The 20,074-nt window shown below is 39.6% G+C and overlaps 1 protein-coding gene across 5 annotated transcripts in view; it reads right to left on the bottom strand.

Moving 5' to 3' along the window:
• Nucleotides 1-20,074, bottom strand: part of ZFHX4 (zinc finger homeobox 4) — a 181,484-nt gene that overhangs the window by 147,632 nt on the left and 13,778 nt on the right. The window lies entirely within an intron of this gene.

Raw genomic sequence — 20,074 nt, 5'->3', positions numbered from 1 at the left:
CCATTAGCTAGGAACTTTTTGCTGGTACCTTTTTTTTAGCCAATGTAAAAAATCCTTGACTATGAAGTGGTGTATTTGGTGGATTTTGACTCAATTGACTTTGTAATTGCCAACATTACATGGCCAAAACCAACCCCTTTCTCCTTTACCCAACATAAAAGATAAGGCTTTATCAACAATGAGGTGCCAATACACTTACATTAAATATTCAATGGCCTATCGATAAATCTACAAGCAAAACAGAGACGATTGTCGTACAGCTTACCCAACCACGTGGAGGTTACACTTTGCTGGCCAATAAGTCCAATACAATGACGCCATATTGGACTTATGGCCAGTCCAAAAACTTGTTAAAACTTTTTATTTATGTAAATCAACATGGTATGGTGGACCCCATATCTGATGTGTTTCAAGCCTGTGTGACCCTTAGTATGGCCATACGCATAAGATAATGGTTGGCCAAAATGGCTAATTTAGGTAATTTTGGCTGACCATCTTATGCAAATGATACATGCTAAATATACTATTGACCAATATGTATTCATTTTTTTTTTTTTTTTTTTACAGTGTATGGCAAGATCTACCAAATTCGGCTAATCATTTGCCACTTTGCACCAAGGATACTGTGTTGTTTTATACCACAGTAACCTGCTAGTTTGGTCTCTGCTAAAGCAGTGGTCTCAAACTGTGGCCCTCTAGATGTCACTAGGAGCACTTTCCCTCTTGTCTTTTTATGGCTGTCCGCCATTCTGGGAGTTGACGTTTTGCAACCTCTAGAGGGCCACAGTTTGAGACTACTTTGCTAGAGCGGCTTTATTGCCGATCCCATAGGACTTTCATGCCCATCTTGTGGCTATTCTAAGTCCCATGTTTATGAATAGCCATAGTCGTAGAATGACCATGACTAAGGGCCAAATGGGCTTGAGACATGTCAAATATAGAGTGTAGAACTGGGCGCTGGACTTTCCACTACAAGTTTTGGACTTTTTATAACTTAAAGGGGTACTCTGGTGCCAGAAAGTTAAACAGATTTGTAAATGACTTCTATTAAAGAATCTTTACCCTTCCAGTACTTTTTAGCAGATGTATACAACAGAGAAAATTCTTTTATTTTTTAAATTCTTTTTTGTCTTGTTCACAGTGCTCTCTACTGACACCTGATGCCCGTATCAGGAACTGTCCAGAGCAGGAGAAAATCTCCATTGCAAACCTATGCTGCTCTGGACAGTTCCTGACACAAGCAGAGGTGTCAGCAGAGAGCACTGTGGTCAAGACAAAAAAAATTCACAAAGAAAAGAATTCCCTCTGTAGCATACAGCTGCTAAAAAGTACTGGAAGGGTAAAGATTTTTTAATAGAAGAAATTTACAAATCTGTTTAACTTTCTGGCACCAGTTGATTTAAATTTTTTTTTCCATTGGAGTACCCCTTTAAGTCAACCAACAAAATGCCTGTCAGGAATTTTTTTTCCAGTTTAGCTGTTGGAAAAAGCACAAGACCTGCAGCCATTATAGACATAAGCTACTTTTACCACTGACCTCAGTAAATAAATTCTAAACGCCATACTAATGAAAAGCAACAGTTGCCACCCCCAACTTTTAAAGACCTGTAAAAAGGCGAGGGACTTGAAAGTTTTCAGAAGAACCTTATGAAATATGACGGGTAAAATGCGGAACAGATGAACTATTTAGTAGCCATTACAACTTTAAAAGACCCTAAATCAAATAACCAAGTCATTGTTATTTTGGGGATGGGGGGGTTGGAGGAGGGTCAGAGTGGGAGAGAAATAAGCTTTTCCTTAGTGGACAGAAATATATCAAAGTAAAAGCAATCTGCATAGTTAATGTCTTTGTGCTCTTTCCAATTTAAAACAGAAAAGCTGTAATTTTTCTTTGCTGGCAATCTGGAAACACTCTGGAGTTAATTACAGCTGATTCGTAGTGAACCGCACAAACAAAGGCCAGTCTATGTCCAGACAATTATACTGCATTAACCAGCTTAGTGCTTCCTGCTGATGGTTCAGGGTTCTTCCATTACACCCTTCTACCTTCCCAGCACGATAGAAAATGCTTCTGCAAGGAGGAATTAATGAAGAGAACTGCAGAAGAATGTGTGACGACCTCTTCTGACACAGCAAAAAAAGAGAGAAAAAAAACTTTCCACCTATGTCACGACAAAAGGAGAGAAGGTAATTAAGTCTGAATAGAGGGATGAAACCAAATATTGTATGTCTTTAATGGTCGCCAAAGAGATAGCTTACAAAGGCAGACTGGGGAGTGCCTTTCTACCTGATGACTACTCCTATCGCCCTCTCATCTTTTATTTTTTTCCCTCCGCTCGCCTCCAGGCCATAGAAGCTAAAAGCTCATATTGTTTTAATTTTCTAATCAAATCCTATAGGGCCTGTCTTGAGTCTTGAGTTTCCTTTTACATAGGACTCGAAGGCAGATATCTTGAACATGACTTTGCAATGGGCGCTCATGTAAATTATGCAAAGAGTGTCAACATCTTTGTTGACGTGTACTAATCTAACGGCTGAAAACAGCAGAAGCCAAATGGGGGTTACTTGTCCTTTACATGATGTCTTAACGCAGAGGGCCCTATAAATGTATTACTTTGGCAGATACAAGTTACATTGTTCCCTTGATACATCTCTGAAGAGCTTAGCAGCTGATATTGGTTCAGTGAGCAGCTGATCACAGATTTCAATAGCAGGCTATGGACTCTACAAAGTGCGTTGGGTATGGAGTATCAGTCTATTCTCAGATACCACCGTTTGGCCAGACCTGGCTCGGTTAATCCAATAGATTCCTTTCTTTTTAACTTTATCAATATCATTCTACAGCTTTCGCTGTTAGTCTGGATTTAAGCTCTGACTCATGTTCCTTTTCCTTCCAGGAACATTTCAGAATCAATATGCAAGAAGTGAGAGCAATTACTTGTAAGTTGCCTCAGTAAACAAACATGCATGAAACATTTGGAACACTGTCTTATATGAGCAAAAGACAAGACTGCAAGCATAATTATTTCCATACAATTAACAAAGCAGAACAGCATTAGTCTACGAGCTGCTGCCAAGAAGCCCAGTATTGAGAATATTTGTTAAACATAAAACATGTCATCCATGATGAGGTTGTGGTTGACCCATTTCGACTATATTTGGGAACTCTTCAGAATAGAAGCTGTAGACAAATAATAAATATGCTAATAGATGCAAACCGTTATTTGATATGGGCTTCAAGCGGTGTGCATTAAGAGCTCCCGTGTAGCTTTCTTTTAGGGTGATCTAACATAATACGGATACCGCATGGGGAACTGCATGTGGTATGCTTCTACTTTATCTGTCATTTTTTCAGTACTTCATCTTGAGATGCAGTAACCTGTGAAGATTCATCTTAAACAGATTTACTGCAAGGATTTGCAGCATCTACAGATGGAATATAGAAAAATTAAACATAAATTACCGATCATGTAAGAATACTCTGCTACAAGGAAATATTAAAGAAGTTATTGGGGATTGGGATTAAGATGTCTGATCGCGGGAGTCTCGCCACTGGGGACCCCTACGATCTCGGCTGCAGCACCTCAGACATCCAGTGCATGGAGTGAACTTCGCTCGGTGTGGATGACTGGCGATGCAGGCTGGAGGCTCGTGACATCACGGCCATGCCCCCTCAGTGCAAGTCTATAGGAGGGGGCGTGGTGGCTGTCAAACAAGCATTGAGGGGGTGTGGCCGTGATGTTATGAGCGGGGCGTGACCGAGACGTCACAAGCCTCTGGTGCTCTAAACAAATGTCGGGTACAGCAGGGACCCCCACAATCAGACATTTTATCACCTATCCTTTGGCCTTTAAAGCTGGACATTCATGTGAGGCTATGAACGGCTCCAACATGGCCCTATAAGATTGTTCATATGAACAATTGTTCTAGCAAGATGCCAGACTAAACATGGCGATCTTCTTCTGAGCAGAATGTTTGTGTAATTTGTAGATGATGGTCACCTGAAATTGCCAAAATTGACCATTTGGGCTATTTTCCTTTTGTGCATAACCAGAATATGATTCACTCTGCAAGCTTTTGGTCTTTGCAAGAAGAAGCACCACCCCTTCAGACCCAGTAGATAAGTTGAGACATGCATTTTAGACTTGCATTTTAACACCGGAAGTATTACAGCAGCTTAAAAAGTTGGCATATGGCACATTTGCCCAACTGTGCTCCACGTGCACTCATCTGTTCTAGACATAGCTTCAAAAGCAACCAAAACCAGGAATCAGCTGAAGACTATCTATTATAAAAGTGAGTAATGTATGGGAAACCATCCTTAAGTATACCCTTCCTACACATTTTAACTTTTCTGTAGCTAGGTTATTTTTCAAGGAGGAAGGTTCTTGGCTAACAGGCCTTCAGGGGAAGTGACATTGATACTATTGACTCTATGGTTCTATCTTTCTCAGCTTTTCAACCTGTACCAGTATACTGTTGGACTACATGGTGAAGACCTGGGAGGAAACTAATCTGTAGTGCAGTCAAGGTAATACTTTAGAGGGATGTCAAGACATAAAAGTGTATTTTATCTTCATAGGCCACTTTTGAAAATGTCACTTAAACTAAAACCCATCATTTGATACAAACATTTGTGGTAGAAACAGAGATTCTTACTATCCACTATCAGCACAGTAATATATTTCTTTCCAATCAATCTAATCAGTCCAAAGTGGTGATAGCAAAAATCCTCTAAGTGCACTGAAACACAATGCAAATAATGTGTATTTCTGTAAGATAGAGACCCATTGAGCCTTAAGCATTAATCGCATCTCTTGGTCTCATCTATGCAAAGCAGGATTAGAGCTAAAATGATGACTTCTTAATCTCTTTGATTTTCCTTTACTAAATAAATATTAATCTACAAATCAGAAAGGTTCTGCCAGGTATTACAATGCGCACAATGTACATTAGGAAAAATACTTAACGGTTATGTAAATCGCACTCAATTTTACAAGCTGCTCATTGATGAGACTGGTCCCAATCCATTTCCTCTTCAACCCTCAAAAATCCCTCTCAGATTTGAAAGTTTAAGTTCATAATCCTACTAAACAGAAAGATTAACCTTGGAATCCATTAAGTCTTTCTTGAAAGAAATTCACTGCATTAATCATGTCAGAGAATTAACAAATCATATTACCATGTTTATTTATCTGTCAATACTTTCAACCTGTAAATCCACCACAGTACAATCCTGTTCTTGGTGGAAGTTCAGCCACGGCTGGTTACTTCAAAACTCTTAAGAATAAAGGCAAACTGGACTATTTCTTGTTGTTGCTTGCTCTGCGGTATTGTTTATTCATCCTGTGTACAAAACCATTACAACTGCAGTCATTTTAGAAATGTCAATAATGTAGCAGAGATTTCTAATACTTCCATTGGTCCTAGCGACCTGGGAGATGAAAGACGGAAAATATTGCTAGACAGGGAGTGTTTTATAGCAGTCTGTATCTGTTATACTGGAGGAAGGATGAAGGATTTTAGACTCATACTAATCTTGTAGTACAACAGCATAGACTTCAACTATTATATCCTTCCCTTTGTGGTGTCCCGGTAGCGCATCCTATACGGTATCTGTATATAGGTCCCCATAGCCAGAGTCCCTAGGACGTCGGGGTCCTTCTTATCTAGTCCACCCCTTGTCACCTCTCATCTAGGTATTAGTAATTTAACAGTTTATTCAGGATTTATATAAATATAATTGTACAAATGTATATAATTGGTTAATTACCTGTACGGAGCGTAGCAGGACCTGTGGGTCACGTGATCAGGTAAACTCTATGGTTTTTGCTTAAGGACCTTTGGAGGTCCCTATGACGTTTTGCACCCATCGTTCCTTGTAACGGTGAGTGACAGTTATTCGGACCAATCAAAACGGCCCCGCCCCTGCCCATATAAGGGCGCGGCGGCCATTGTTCGCGCTCTTGTTCCTGTGCAGCCAAGCAAGCAACATCTCTTTCCTCGTGGGCTGTTGTGAGAGAAGGATCTGCGCTGCTGTCATCAGTGAGTTAAGCCCGAGCCTTGCGGCACCGGGTGATTATTACAAAATTGTGAGTGTATCAATCCCTAAGCACTCTGCAAGATCACCGGACCTTATCTATCCCCTAAATCCGGACAGATATTCACAATTAACCCTAAATTCAGAGACTTATATCCAAAGTCAAGGTCCGCAACAACTGTCAGTCACTGAAGTGTATAGAGACTGTTTGAAATAGACTGTTGCTGTTCATTGGATGTACCGAAAGCCTTTTAAGTAAAGTTTATCCAAGTTCAAGTTCAACTACCTTGTGGACCTTCAGTCATTATTCGCATGCACCTATCGTTACTGGGAAGGGCGGCGATAGGCCGGAGAATTACCTCAGCATATTAGCCCACAGCCTGGCGTCACGAACAATAGGGTTAACCTTAACCCCTGATAAACTAAAGCAAAACCCTGACTACACTACCACTACCCCAGAGGCCTACCACACCTTCAAATGAAATGTATGAAATACTTGCCATAAAAGGTCACTTAGACACAAAACTCTAAAGAGGGGCATACGGTGATCATAAACATTTAACAGTATAAAGCTGGCCATATACACAAGATATATATCAGACAGATCTGCCAATTTCAACAAGACTGGTTTACTATCTAATGTGTATGGTAGCCCCCGGCTCTGCCCCCCAGTGGATGAAGTATGTGGCGACTGTGCATGGGGCGATTGGTTAAAGGGGTATTCCGACCTTAGACATCTTATCCCCTATCTAAAGGATAGGGGATAAGATGTCCGATCGCGGGTGTACTGGGACCCCCACAATCTCCATGCAGAACCTGGCATTCTGTGTTGTCGCTGCTCCCCGAGACAGAGACGTGACATCACACCATGCCCCTCTTGATGTCACACCACACCCCCTCCATTCATGTCGATGGGAGGGGGAATGATGGCTCTGGAGTGATGTCATGAGGGGGATAAGATATCTAAGGCTGGAATACCCCTTTAAGATAGCTGACGACCAAACAATCATTTGGCTAACAGATTTCTAAAAATGGCCATACACTTTCAGTAGCTGAGGTTCTACAAAGTTCAGCAGACAGATATCTCTCTCGATCCCCTCATACATATGATCATTTGGCATGGCTTACCAGTCATGTGTTCTCTTTGGAGAGAAAAGGACTAAACCACTGCCATTCAGCTCTAGTGGCAGCTTATTTCTCCGAGAGTAAATCCAACATGTACAACCCTTCTGTCCTCTGACATCATCTGTTGGGGGAAAGTTGGGAGGCCTTCATACACTTTAGACCAGTGGTCTCAAACTGTGGCCCTCCAAATGTTGCAAAACTTCAACTCCTAGCATGCTCGGACAGCCAACGGCTGTCTGAACATGCTAGGAGTTGAAGTTTTGCAACATTTGGAGGGCCACAGTTTGAGTCCACTACTTTAGACAGTCATATGACTTTTGATTAAAAAGGAGGAGACCTAAATAGGAGGCAGTCAGCAGGTCTGTGTCACATGACTTCTGACTTAAAAGGAGGAGACCTTAATATGTATGGCCAGATTAAGACCAATGATCATATCACAGCATTAATGTTCCTAATGTCAAATTCTCTTTACCTCTATCAGTTTAAAAACAAGCGAGCCATTGCTTACTAAAGATTGAGCAACATTCATGGCATTTATTAGGAGATCTGCAAAACATACCAAAAAAAGGCCTTGCTCACAGAGTTCTATCCAAGTCACTATGCAAGATTGTACGTGGAAAAGTTCCATGAGCAAGTGTTTGTATTTTAGAATGTTCTACAAGTTAAATACCTCAGAAAACAGTAATTGGGAATAGGATTCCTTCATTATGATTCAAAACTATTAACAATGGGCAATGGGCAAATGGATAAACTTCTATGCGTCTATTAAGGAAGAAGCCAAATTTTATGTTCTACTTCCACTATGAAATAAACAGCTGTAGATAAGTCTCGAAACAATACTAGAGGTTACTCCTTGTTCTATAGGGAAGAGTAAACCCTACCATGTCAGTGACAAAAAGTCAAGAGTCAACAAAAAAAGTCAAAGGGTAAAATGGATCTCCTCCTCACTCGGAGACCTTCAAACACTATTTACATTGACAGAAGAAAAGATCTTAGGGCTTCACTCTTGCCTATAGGGAGATTAATAAAAAATCTTCACCATATGGGTTGTTTCTATACTTTCTTCTAAGCCCACCTTTATTCTTCCATGTTTTCCTGGCACAGTTCCCTTTAGGACTCTTTGTACAAAAACCACCACCCAGGAGTGCCACTTATGTCCACTAATCTTTCTTATAGGTACAATGCTCGTACCCCATGATCTCCAATACATTGTTGTATCTTTATTGGCAGAGTTATCATCTCAAGTGGAGCCGCTGGAGCACGAGTAGCTCAAAATGCACATTTTACAATAATGAAAACCATACTGTATGAGCCCTTTTATGTTGCTCGGGCTACTATTTTCCTTTGTTTTCTTTTTTTTTTTTTTTTTATGTAATTCTGGAGTTGCTGAGTTTTATATCCACAACAAGGTTTAAAAAACAAATACATACTGTGCTTCTTTGAACTTGCGGTTCACTTTTTTTTTTTCAAAGGGCACAAACACAAGCATTGTAGTGTCCCAGCAATAATGGTTCATTAATAATTATTAGTGTGGTTAAGAAACAGAAGGACATTGAGTCAGCAGGGGTTTTGAAGTAATCAAAAGTAATTTTAAGGCTCCATTCTTTGATAGAAGAAGCCTTAGTGATGCTTCTGTGTACATGTATACTTGGTCGAGCTATACAAAGTGGTGTGTTCATATCCACACGGGAGGAGGGACCCCTGTTGTTTTAACAAAGCAAGTTGGAGTTTTAAGGCATCATTAAACAATTAGACGATGAAGTTGGTCCTATGAAACCATAATTTACGACTATGTTCTAACAACATCCCAACAATAAAGTTTCTATTCTTTGGTTACTGAAAAAAAACTACTTTGTCTGAAGCCTAACACCACTGTAATTATCTTCATAAAACTAATCACAGGCCAGGTATTTCTGGAAACATTCCATTTCTATTAGCAACCCTCCAAGTCATGATAATTTAAAAAACAGGCTGCGTAGGGGCTGAGAGAAAGTATATTTAAAGCCTTTCAGTACATATTTAAACAGTGTGCTCAACACCCCTTCCCTGTGATGCCGGTCAGGCAATTAACAGATGGCGTCCAGATCTTACAAAAGCCAACACTCAATATGGTTTATTAGGATTCAGCACTTTGTGGAAGGTTCATCTTTGAGGGACTTTCGAAGACTTGTAAGGAAGGTCATTGTTTCTGTGGTGTCTACTAGTTTGATTTTCCTACATTCCTTCCTATTTTGTGTTATTAATTCCCTTAGTTCAATTTGTTCTTAGGAAGCCTAAATGAGAGGAGACAAGTCTACTTCTGGAAAGCGTCATCTTTTTGTAATTTTTATTTTTTTGTTGTTTTCGCAAAGCACCAAGGAGGCTTGTTAATGTTGTGTCGAAGTGAAACGAGCTATTCGGTAATTAACTTTTGTGTTTTTAGATGTATGATCCTTAATTAGATTTCATTATAAACAAACAAACGTCAACCACAATTATAAGGCCCTTGCTTTACCCTCACATTATCCCTTCTCAAACAAACTTGATGTCACACAAATTATAATCAAGCGGACAGCAATTCAGACTTGAATTCTACATGATTTGCCAGTAACCTGATTACCTTAACTTCAATATCATTACAGGAAAAGTATTTTAAGATAAATAATTACCAGAATTCCAACAGGAGACAAGCTTAATTGTATTGATTCAGGAGAACCGGGCATAGTGGGAGCTAGCTGACGGAATAATGTTATCTTAAATCTACCCTTTCTATTAAAATGATATTGCCTGGCAGGAAAAAGGTAATGTGAGATAGGTGTATGAAAAATCAGATAGCGAGCTCAAATAATTATTTTAGCCAATTATCTCCTACAAGAAGCAACAAAATATCACTGTGGAGCAACCTTATGGAACTGAGTTTGTTGGGGCTTTATTACAGAGAGGTTCATCTGTTATAGGCAAGAACAAGCAGATCTGCCAGGACATAATGGAGGTGAATGATTAGTGGTGTAGCACTGTGAGTGAACTTCTCCTCAATGCAATAAGAGTTAATTAAAGTTTACCACCAAAACATCAACCAAAGTAGGATGTTGATCATGTTTCAGCATTAAGTGCAAGCAGACAATGGTTGGCAGCAATTAGAACAACTATCGAATGACCTGCAATGATAATTATACATTCAAAACAGCTAAAAGAGCTGAAAAAAACTAATCAGCTTCTCTCCCTCTCTCTCTCTGCAACGACAATCCGAAGGGCAGGAAGCAGGTATCAGATTATTTCAGTTTAACACTGTAAATCAATAGAATTAAACAAGCAGGAGTTGTCTGAGTACATTATCTAGCAAAGAACAATTTACTGTACCTGATGGACGAGATCCTGAACCCATTCACTGAATGAGCACAAAAAGGCAAAGTGGATATGTTTCAATAAAATGTTCTGCAAGCCTGCTGATTAGAAGAATGGCTATTTAGGCCATAGACTTCTTTACCCCCCCCCCCCCCCCCCACCCCATCGGCTTCATAATTAAAGCATTCTTTACAGAATGTTAAAGCATTCATCTCCCATAGTAAAAATGCCCATGTTTTGCCTTTATTTATTTAGCTTCAAATCAGATTTAAATGCTAGCATTTTATTATGTTACGTGTTCATTAAATAGAAATAATTTACATAAGAAAGGACATTTTATATTACTAGAAATTCTACCTCCTGGCGTCTGTGTACTAAACCTTTCTGTTTAATGTATGCAAGATAACATCAGTGAAAATTATTTTCATAAAATGGCTCACTGCTTTGCATAGTTATTGGGCTGCAGCCTAAAGCTATTTTACAGATTTTTATTTTCTACCCTTCCTAACAAACCTGATTTTCTCAACTAATACTGTTATGCTAGGGATTTGAGCACAGTGTTGGCTAATCCCAGTATTTCCCTAGAGCTGTATTTAAATCATGGCCCACTCCCGGTACAACAGTGTCTCCAAAAGCCCTTCTGCCCCCTTCAGCACTCACATGCTCATTGGTCCTGACATTTTCACTTCAGACTTGACAAATGAGCCAATGGCTCCAATCAGATTGTGCTTCATCTAAAATATATCATTAACTCTCATCACTATCTCCTAATGTAGCTTCCCTCACCGAATCCATGGCAGTAGTCCCAGTGTCTGTTTGATATAAAGTTCAACATCATCAAAGGGAAAAAATTAATAGAGGTAGGACCCATGATTTATAAAAGTGTTTTAATTTTAACCTATCCCAGTAGTTTAGGATCTGCCTTGGCTTGATGGTATAAGAGATCTATGAAATGGAAAAATGTACAGATTTGGTGATTTCTATCCAATGTCTATTTTGTTCTGTATCAAAAATGTAACTGGTTTCAATATATTCTGATTCTAGTCTCATAACAGCAGGCCTACTGGTTAAGCGTCAGTGTGAAAAGGTTTATTATCACTTGGAGCATTTACCTTCCATTTATCTGAAACCATAAACCAAGTCAACTGTACTACAACAACTCTGAAAATGGAGGTCAGTGGCTTTGAACTAAAAGTGCTAGTCACTTTTTGGCTCAGTAAGATGCTTCTAATGTTTGTTCCTATTGCCAGGATCCCACCTTCATCTCCAGGGGAAGAATAAAGCCAAGTGCCTATATGAGGTTATTGAAGAAATCAGAGGTGAGCCACTTTAGCCACTACACACGATGTCCCTTGTTGATAGTAGCACTTAACAAAGCTCCTAAGCTCTGCAACCACTAGAAAACATTTTAAAGTGTCCCTGTCAATTCAGAAAACTTTTCACATGTCATAGAGACATGGTAAAAGTCTTGATGGGTCAGGGTCTCAATGTTGAGGCCCCCACTGGTCAGGAGAACTTATAATGGGGCCACAGAACAGAGATCACTGCGAGCTGGTAAGTGAAATTTTCCACTATGTGCTTCCCCCTGCTTATTCTCCTGATCAGTGGGGGTGTCAGCCTTCTGACCCCGACCCATCAAACTTTTGACATGTCTCTGTGAAGTTTTTTGAAATGACAGGGACACTTTAAGATGTTTCTTAAGACATATTTAACACCATTAAAGGGGTATTCCAGGCAAAACCTTTTTTTATATATATATATATCAACTGGCTCCGGAAAGTTAGAAAGATTTGTAAATTACTTCTATTAAAAAATCTTAATCCTTCCAATAGTTATTAGCTTCTGAAGTTTTCTGTCTAACTGCTCAATGATGATGTCACATCCCGGGAGCTGTGCATGATGGGAGAATATCCACATAGGAGCTGGTCAGCTCCTGCGACGTGAGTCATCAGAGAACAGTTAGACAGAAAACAACAACTCAACTTCAGAAGCTAATAACTATTGGAAGGATTAAGATTTTTTAATAGAAGTAATTTACAAATCTGTTTAACTTTCCGGAGCCATTTGATATATATAAATAAAAAAAAGTTTTGGCCTGGAATACCCCTTCAATGATGCAAATAATGGTACCATGAGCTGTAATGGTCAATTGGAATACTTTTTCATTATTTAAAAATTGTAGCAAATTCTAGTATCAAAGGATCTACTTTACTATCTTCCATGTAAGGGCCTATGATATGAAAGATTAGGACTATGTGAAATATCAGATTGTCTATACCCCTTTCTCAACAGGCATTGTGGTAAAAATCTAAAATCTTGTACCCATACCAAATCTTTATGGGGGAGATTTATCAAAACCTGTCCAGAGGAAAAGTTGCTCAGTTGCCCATAGCAACCAATCAGATCGCTTCTTTCATTTTCATCAAGGCCTCTGCAAACTGAAAGAAGCGATCTGATTGGTTGCTATGGGCAACTGGGCAACTTTTCCTTTGCACAGGTTTTGATAAATCTTCCCCTATGTCTTTGGTCGTCTTTCGTCGTTTTATCCCTGATCAACATTGTGGTTTCGAACAGTTGCCTATTTAGTTTTAGTAGACTGGCTCGCCTCTGAGTTCTCTCTAAAGAAGTTGGGAAAAGTGTGATGATGCTTTGTATAAGCTAAGATGTCACTGCTTAACCAATGACTTTATTCAGTCTCCTCTTATATAGGCCCTTAGTTTTATATAAAGTAAGTTATATGAAATGACGATCTAAGAAACATGTAAAAGCCAGTGACACAAATTTTACTAAATGCAAATGACACATCTACCTTCTTTGTCTGACACAGAACACATCCATCATATCTAACTGCAGATGGCTTGTGCTGATTTATTGTGAGTTTGTCCTTTTGCCCTTTGCTAGTAAATAAGTAGATAACCCCCAACAATAAGAAGGCCAAGAAGCCATACTTCATATACGTCAAATTCAATATGGCTACCTGCGGGAATCTACCCCCCAACCTCGCCCCCGAAAAAAAAAAAAAAAACATTAGCCAATGCTTATTCAATGTTGTTCCTAAAATAATTTGTTAAATAATTTACATTTTCACTATGTCTTATTTACCCCCCATGTAAACCCAAATTAGAATGGAGTGACTCCTTAATCATAGGATTTCTGCTTGGTTGAGAGAGAATGAACTGCTCACCCTATCTCTGCAAAGGCAGATTAGCATGAAGCTAAGGAAATGCAATATCTAATCCACTTAGCATGTATAATTAAGAAAAAAGATTTGTACAACACTTCTCTATTTGTCTGACATGTTGCAACAGGCCTACACTAGGCCATGCGGTACAGTCCTACCGGTGTTCAAAAGCTTTGTGTGGATGATGTAATGGGATGATGTTAATCAGAATATTTCATGTGCATTAGCCATTATTACTGAGCTGTACAGGTTTCCAAGCCAGTCATAGAGATATAATACATGGTCTCTAAAGACAATTTATTAGGACAAATAGAAGCCTGTAGGATTCATATACCGTATATAAGACGCACCGGCATATAAGACGCACCCAATTTTAAAGGAGGAAAATCTAGAAAAAAAAGATTCTGAACCAAATACAATGTAAAGTATAGGACAGTGATCTTCAACCTGCGGACCTCCAGATGTTGCAAAACTACAACTCCCAGCATGCCCGGACAGCCGTTGGCTGTCCGGGCATGCCAGGAGTTGTAGTTTTGCAACATCTGGAGGTCCGCAGGTTGAAGACCACTGGTATAGGAGGTAATACTGATGTGTCCCCGCCGCTCCGGACCCGTCACCGCTGCCCTGGATGTCGCCCTCCATCGCTGTCGCCGCGTCCCCGGGGTGACCCTGTCGCTCCGGAACATCTCTGCTGCCCGGTATCCTCGCTCTCCGTCGCCGCCATCACGCGGCTACGCACGCGGCTCCTATTGGATGACGGGACGGCATGCGCAACGACGTGATGACGATGAAGGAGAGCTCCGGCCATGCAGGGGATCCTCGGAGCAGTCATTCGCCGATCGGACACCGAACAGGCAGGTAAGGTCCCTCCCGGTGTTCTGTAAGCTGTTCGGGATGCCGCGATTTCACTGTGGCGGTCCCGAACAGCCCAACTGAGCAGCTGGGTTAGTTTCGCTTTCGCTTCAGACGCGGCAGTCAGCTTTGATTGCCTCGTCTGAAGGGTAAATACAGGGCATATCAGTAATGTCCTGTATTAGTTGCGGGTCCCGGCCGTTGATGGCCGCAGGGACTGCCGTGATATGACAGGATTTTAATGTGTATTTGCCGCATAAGACACACCAACTTCTCCCCCCCCCCCCCCCACAGTTTTGGGGAAGAAAAAGTGCGTCTTATACAGCGAAAAATACGGTACTTTAGTTAACCCTATAGGAGCTGTGCATATGCAATGGTATTATGTATAGTTGTACAGAATGATGGAGCCCCTGGTATTTTATACTCTTACTATAGATACCTACCCTGATACCACTCAAAAACTCATATACCCCCAATATTCTGTTTTATTGTGGCGTCCATTCTAAAGGGACTTCTCTCTAGATCATCTTACTTCTACTGAAATTCTCATGTAACTTCATGCCTGGAATTGAAAGGATTTAACTGTTATAGGTCTGGAAGGGCTTTAAATGCACTGAAATTCCAGAAAAGATTAACGGCCACAGGTCCGGTGCGAGGACATCATAGGAAAGCCATGTCATATTTCTGTCCGCCGCTGTAAAGGCTAAAACTGTACTATGCTCTGGGCCTTTGCCCACTCAGTAAGAATGCAGACAGCGCATAAGCTACCATTAGCCCATGTGTTATCCAATTCTCCAGCCGTTGGAGACTTGCCAGTGACAACACATGCTGCTTGCTTAACCATGTTTTAAAACAGAAATTAGATTTAAAAAAAAAAAAAGAAGGTATATTTTCCTTAAAGAAATCCAGCCTTTTGCAAGAACATTCTTCGGCTCGCCCAGAAAGTTTGTTTTTTACTTGTAATGAGAAATTGTAACGGAATAAGAAACAGTATGAAACAGTTGTGGACATGCCGACCTGGTCAGAAGCTTCAGGAAAACAAAAAAGGAAGACATCTAGCTGGACAAACGTCTTATTTTCTATAGAATGCATTAGGCCACTGTTTCCTAACCAGGGTGCCTCCTGCTGTTGCAAAACTACCTAGCCTAGAATGCATTAGGCCATTGTTTGTTAACCAGGGTGCCTCCAGCTGTTGCAAAACTAACTAACCTACAATGCATTAGGTCAGTGTTTGTTAACCAGGGTGCCTCTTGCTGTTGCAAAGCTACCTAGCCTAGAATGTATTAGGCCAGTATTTTCCAACCAGGGTGCCTCCAGCTGTTGAAAAACTAACTAACCTACAATGCATTAGGCCAGTGTTTCCCAACCAGGGTAGCTCCAGCTGTTGCAAAACGACCTAGCCTAGAATGCATTAGGACAGTGTTTCCTAATCAAAGTGCCTCCAGCTGTTGCAACACTACCTAGCCAAGAATGCATTAGGCCAGTGTTTCCCAACCATGGTGCCACCTGCTGTTGCAAAACTTCCTATCCTAGAATGCGTTAGGCCAGTGTTTCCCTACGAGGGGGCCTCCTGCTGTTGCAAAACTACCTAGCTTAAAATGCATTAGGGCAGTGTTTCCCAACCAGGGTGCCTCCAGCTGTTTCAAAACTACCTAGCGTAGAATTCATTAGGCCAGTGTTTTCCAACCAGGGTGCCTCCAGCTGTTGCAAAACTAACTAACCTTCAATGCATTAGGCCAGTGTTTGCCAACCAGGGTACCTCCAGTTTTTGCAAAACCACCTAGCCTAGAATGCATTAGGCCAGTGTTTCCCAAGTAGGGTGCCACCTGCTGTTGCAAAACTTCCAATCCTAGAACGCATTAGGCCAGTGTTTCCCAACCAGGGTGCCTCCTGCTGTTGCAAAACTACCTAGCTTAAAATGCATTAGGCCAGTGTTTCCCAACCAGGGTGCCTCCTGCTGTTGCAAAACTACCTAGCTTAAAATGCATTAGGCCAGTGTTTCCCAACCAGAGTGCCTCCAGCTGTTGCAAAGCTACCACTCCCAGCATGCCTGGACAGCCGAAGGCTGTCCAGGTATGCTGGAAGTCATAGTTTTGCAACAGCTGGAGGCACCCTGGTTGGGAAACACTGCATTAGGCGCTAAAGACAGCCTGATAAACTGCAAAGTACAGTAAGAACACGCTCTTGACTTTTGGCAGCCGATTGACCAAGTGGGATCTACGGCATCAAAGAAAAACACACCAAATGCAGCAAATGTTAAAATGCTCTTAAAAAGCAGCGACAACTCTTTTTTTTTTCTTCTCTCTTTCTGGTTTTAAACACGCACCAGACTCCGAATCCCCAGTGAACTGACAGCATGTGTTAGGCAACTTCTGGGAGTTAGCAATAAACAAATCAGGTCAGCATCTGGCAGAATCTGCCAACACTTGTCTTTGGTGGCACTAAATTGATAATTATGGTGACCTGACACTAAGAAGGATGGCGCTAAATGTACATACAGATAAATAATTATCCCCACTGTATTTCATTTACAGATGTGCAAAAAGGAACCAGTTCCCACCTTCCAAAGTGTCTCGACACTTGGGGTATTTTAACTGCTGTAATTACTGTTGAGAGCCGTAATTAGAAGCACTGATCACACTGTCAACAGCTACCGGCCCCGGCATAGCGGCAACTTACTAAGAAAAATATCCAAACGCCATCCAAATGCAAATCATGTCCCTAACACAGAGAACATGATACACATTACCACTGAAGGCAGATGAAAATGTTTCCAGCCACCAAGGGACGCACATAGCAGAGGAAGGCGAAGTAACAGCCGGGGTGGTTATCAAGAGGTTAACAAATATACACTTTATATAGTGATAGATAGATAGATAGATAAACATAGAACAGCTACATAAACACAGTTAGCATGATAGATAACAAGACAGACAGATAGATGATAGATATGAGATAGACAGATAGATATGAGATAGATAGATAGATATGAGATAGATAGATAGATAGATAGATATGAGATAGATAGATAGATAGATAGGAGATAGATAGATAGATAGATATGAGATAGATAGATAGATAGATAGATAGATAGATAGATAGATAGATATGAGATAGACAGATAGATAGATAGATATGAGATAGATAGATAGATAGATAGATAGATAGATAGATAGATAGATATGAGATAGATAGATAGATAGATAGATATGAGATAGATAGATAGATAGATAGGAGATAGATAGATAGATAGATATGAGATAGATAGATATGAGATAGATGATAGATAGATATGAGATGGATAGATAGATATGAGATAGATAGATAGATAGATATGAGATGGATAGATAGATATGAGATAGATAGATAGATATGAGATGGATAGATAGATAGATATATAGATAGATATGAGATAGATAGATATGAGATAGATGATAGATAGATATGAGATGGATAGATAGATATGAGATAGATAGATAGATAGATATGAGATGGATAGATAGATATGAGATAGATAGATAGATATGAGATGGATAGATAGATAGATATATAGATAGATATGAGATAGATAGATATGAGATAGATAGATATGAGATGGATAGATAGATGGATAGATAGATAGATCGATAGATAGATATAGATATGGGATAGACAGATATATAGGTAGATAGATAGATAAAAATAGAACAGCTACATAAACACAGTTAGCATGATAGATAACAAGACAGAGACAGATAGATATATAGATAGATATGAGATAGATGATAGATAGATATGAGATAAATAGATAGATAGATATGAGATAGATAGATAGATAGAGATATGGGATAGACAGATATATAGGTAGATAGATAAATAGGTAGATAGATATTTATATAAATTTGGGACATTGGGTCGAGCCCCCTGGAGCTGAGCACCCGCTGGGACTATAAGTCCTTCACCGTGCCTTACCAATCTCCTTTTGTTCTTTAGATTGGTAGATAGATAGATAAACATATAGATAGATAGAATGTATAAGTAAAATAATAGACAGAATATCTACATAGACAAAATAAGATTGATTGATGAACAGATAGATAGAATATATATATATATATATATATATATATATATATATATAGATGATAAATAGATAGATAGATAAATAAATAGATGGATAGATAGAATATCTACATAGGCATAACTAGATTGATAGATATGAGATAGATAGATAGATAGATAGATAGACAGATAGATAAATAAATAGATAGATATATATACAAGAAATTTGCAGCACTACTTATCCAATGTCCAGTGTGGTGCCAGAGTCCACACAGATACATAGATAGATAGATAGATAGATAGATAGATAGATAAATAGAACATATAGACATAGGTAGTCAGAAAGACATGTGCATAGAAGGATATAAAGGATAGATAGATATAAGATAGATAATGGATAGGTAAATAGGAGATATTTAAAAATATAAATACATATATAATGCAATAAACATACATATTGTGATTAATGACTTGTACATAGACATACATATATAAGATAGTTGGCTCTACAATCCAATAGACACATATATGTATGGTTTGATGACATGCATAGCTATAAAGATATTAGATAGATGAGATGACTAGATAGAGATACATAGACAGACCAGATTACCCCACACGTGTTTTATGTGTTCCCATACATAGAGATTACCATATATAGATCCATCAGTTGAACATAATAATTATCATGTGACACATATTTAAGGCTAAGCCATCATTGATTCCTGGGTGAGAGATAGCAAATAATCAATGATCAATCCAGGGTTGGTTTACTGAGCCCTGACTGTGTGGTCATGTTGCACAACAGTCCCAGCAATACACACAGACCTGTATTTTCCATTCTTCGACAGATTTCTATCACATGTATGGCTTCACGTGATGGTGAAAGCTGAGGACATCTATAAAGTTGCTGAAATCTGAGCTCCTACTTGTATTTCAATGTCTTGGGCAAATATAACTTTAGGGAGAGCTAAGCAGAAGAAGAAAGAAAAGAAGGCCTTGCATTTCCATCTCGCTTTCATCTTGGTCATTCATTCAACCATTCAGTGCCCTATTCAGCCGAGCTTTTCATTATGCAAAAAAATGCTAATCCTTTTCCGATGCTTTCACACTTGTATAAACCACCATTCCTTCAACAGAAAAGTAATTATATCAGTTTACCTTCCTGTCAAAAACAGGATTAATATTCCGATAGCAGAATTTTCTTCTAATTTTTTGCAGTAGGAAGCTAAAGATTACTAGGTAAGGTATTAGTGAGAGCTAGAATTTTTTTTTCCTGGAATATAAATGTGCTAGCCAATGCAAGAGGATAAAAAAGCCCACTTCTTCAGCTGCTGAGGGAAGTCTTTTCAATCACAGAACTGACCTTCCCTTTGCAGGGGCCCGAGCAGAATAAGCCTCATTCGGGTCTATTAATCAGAGACAAATTATGAAAGAATGTGGCTGGACTGGTTGACACTATCCTATCTTGGAAGACTCAGTAACAACGTTTGTAACAATGTCCTCTTCAT

Source organism: Hyla sarda, chromosome 5, assembly GCF_029499605.1.
Source record: "Hyla sarda isolate aHylSar1 chromosome 5, aHylSar1.hap1, whole genome shotgun sequence".
NCBI classification, from domain to species: Eukaryota; Metazoa; Chordata; class Amphibia; order Anura; family Hylidae; genus Hyla; species Hyla sarda.
The sequence above is the reverse complement of the archived record's forward strand: the minus strand, read 5'-3'. Positions and strand labels throughout refer to the sequence as shown.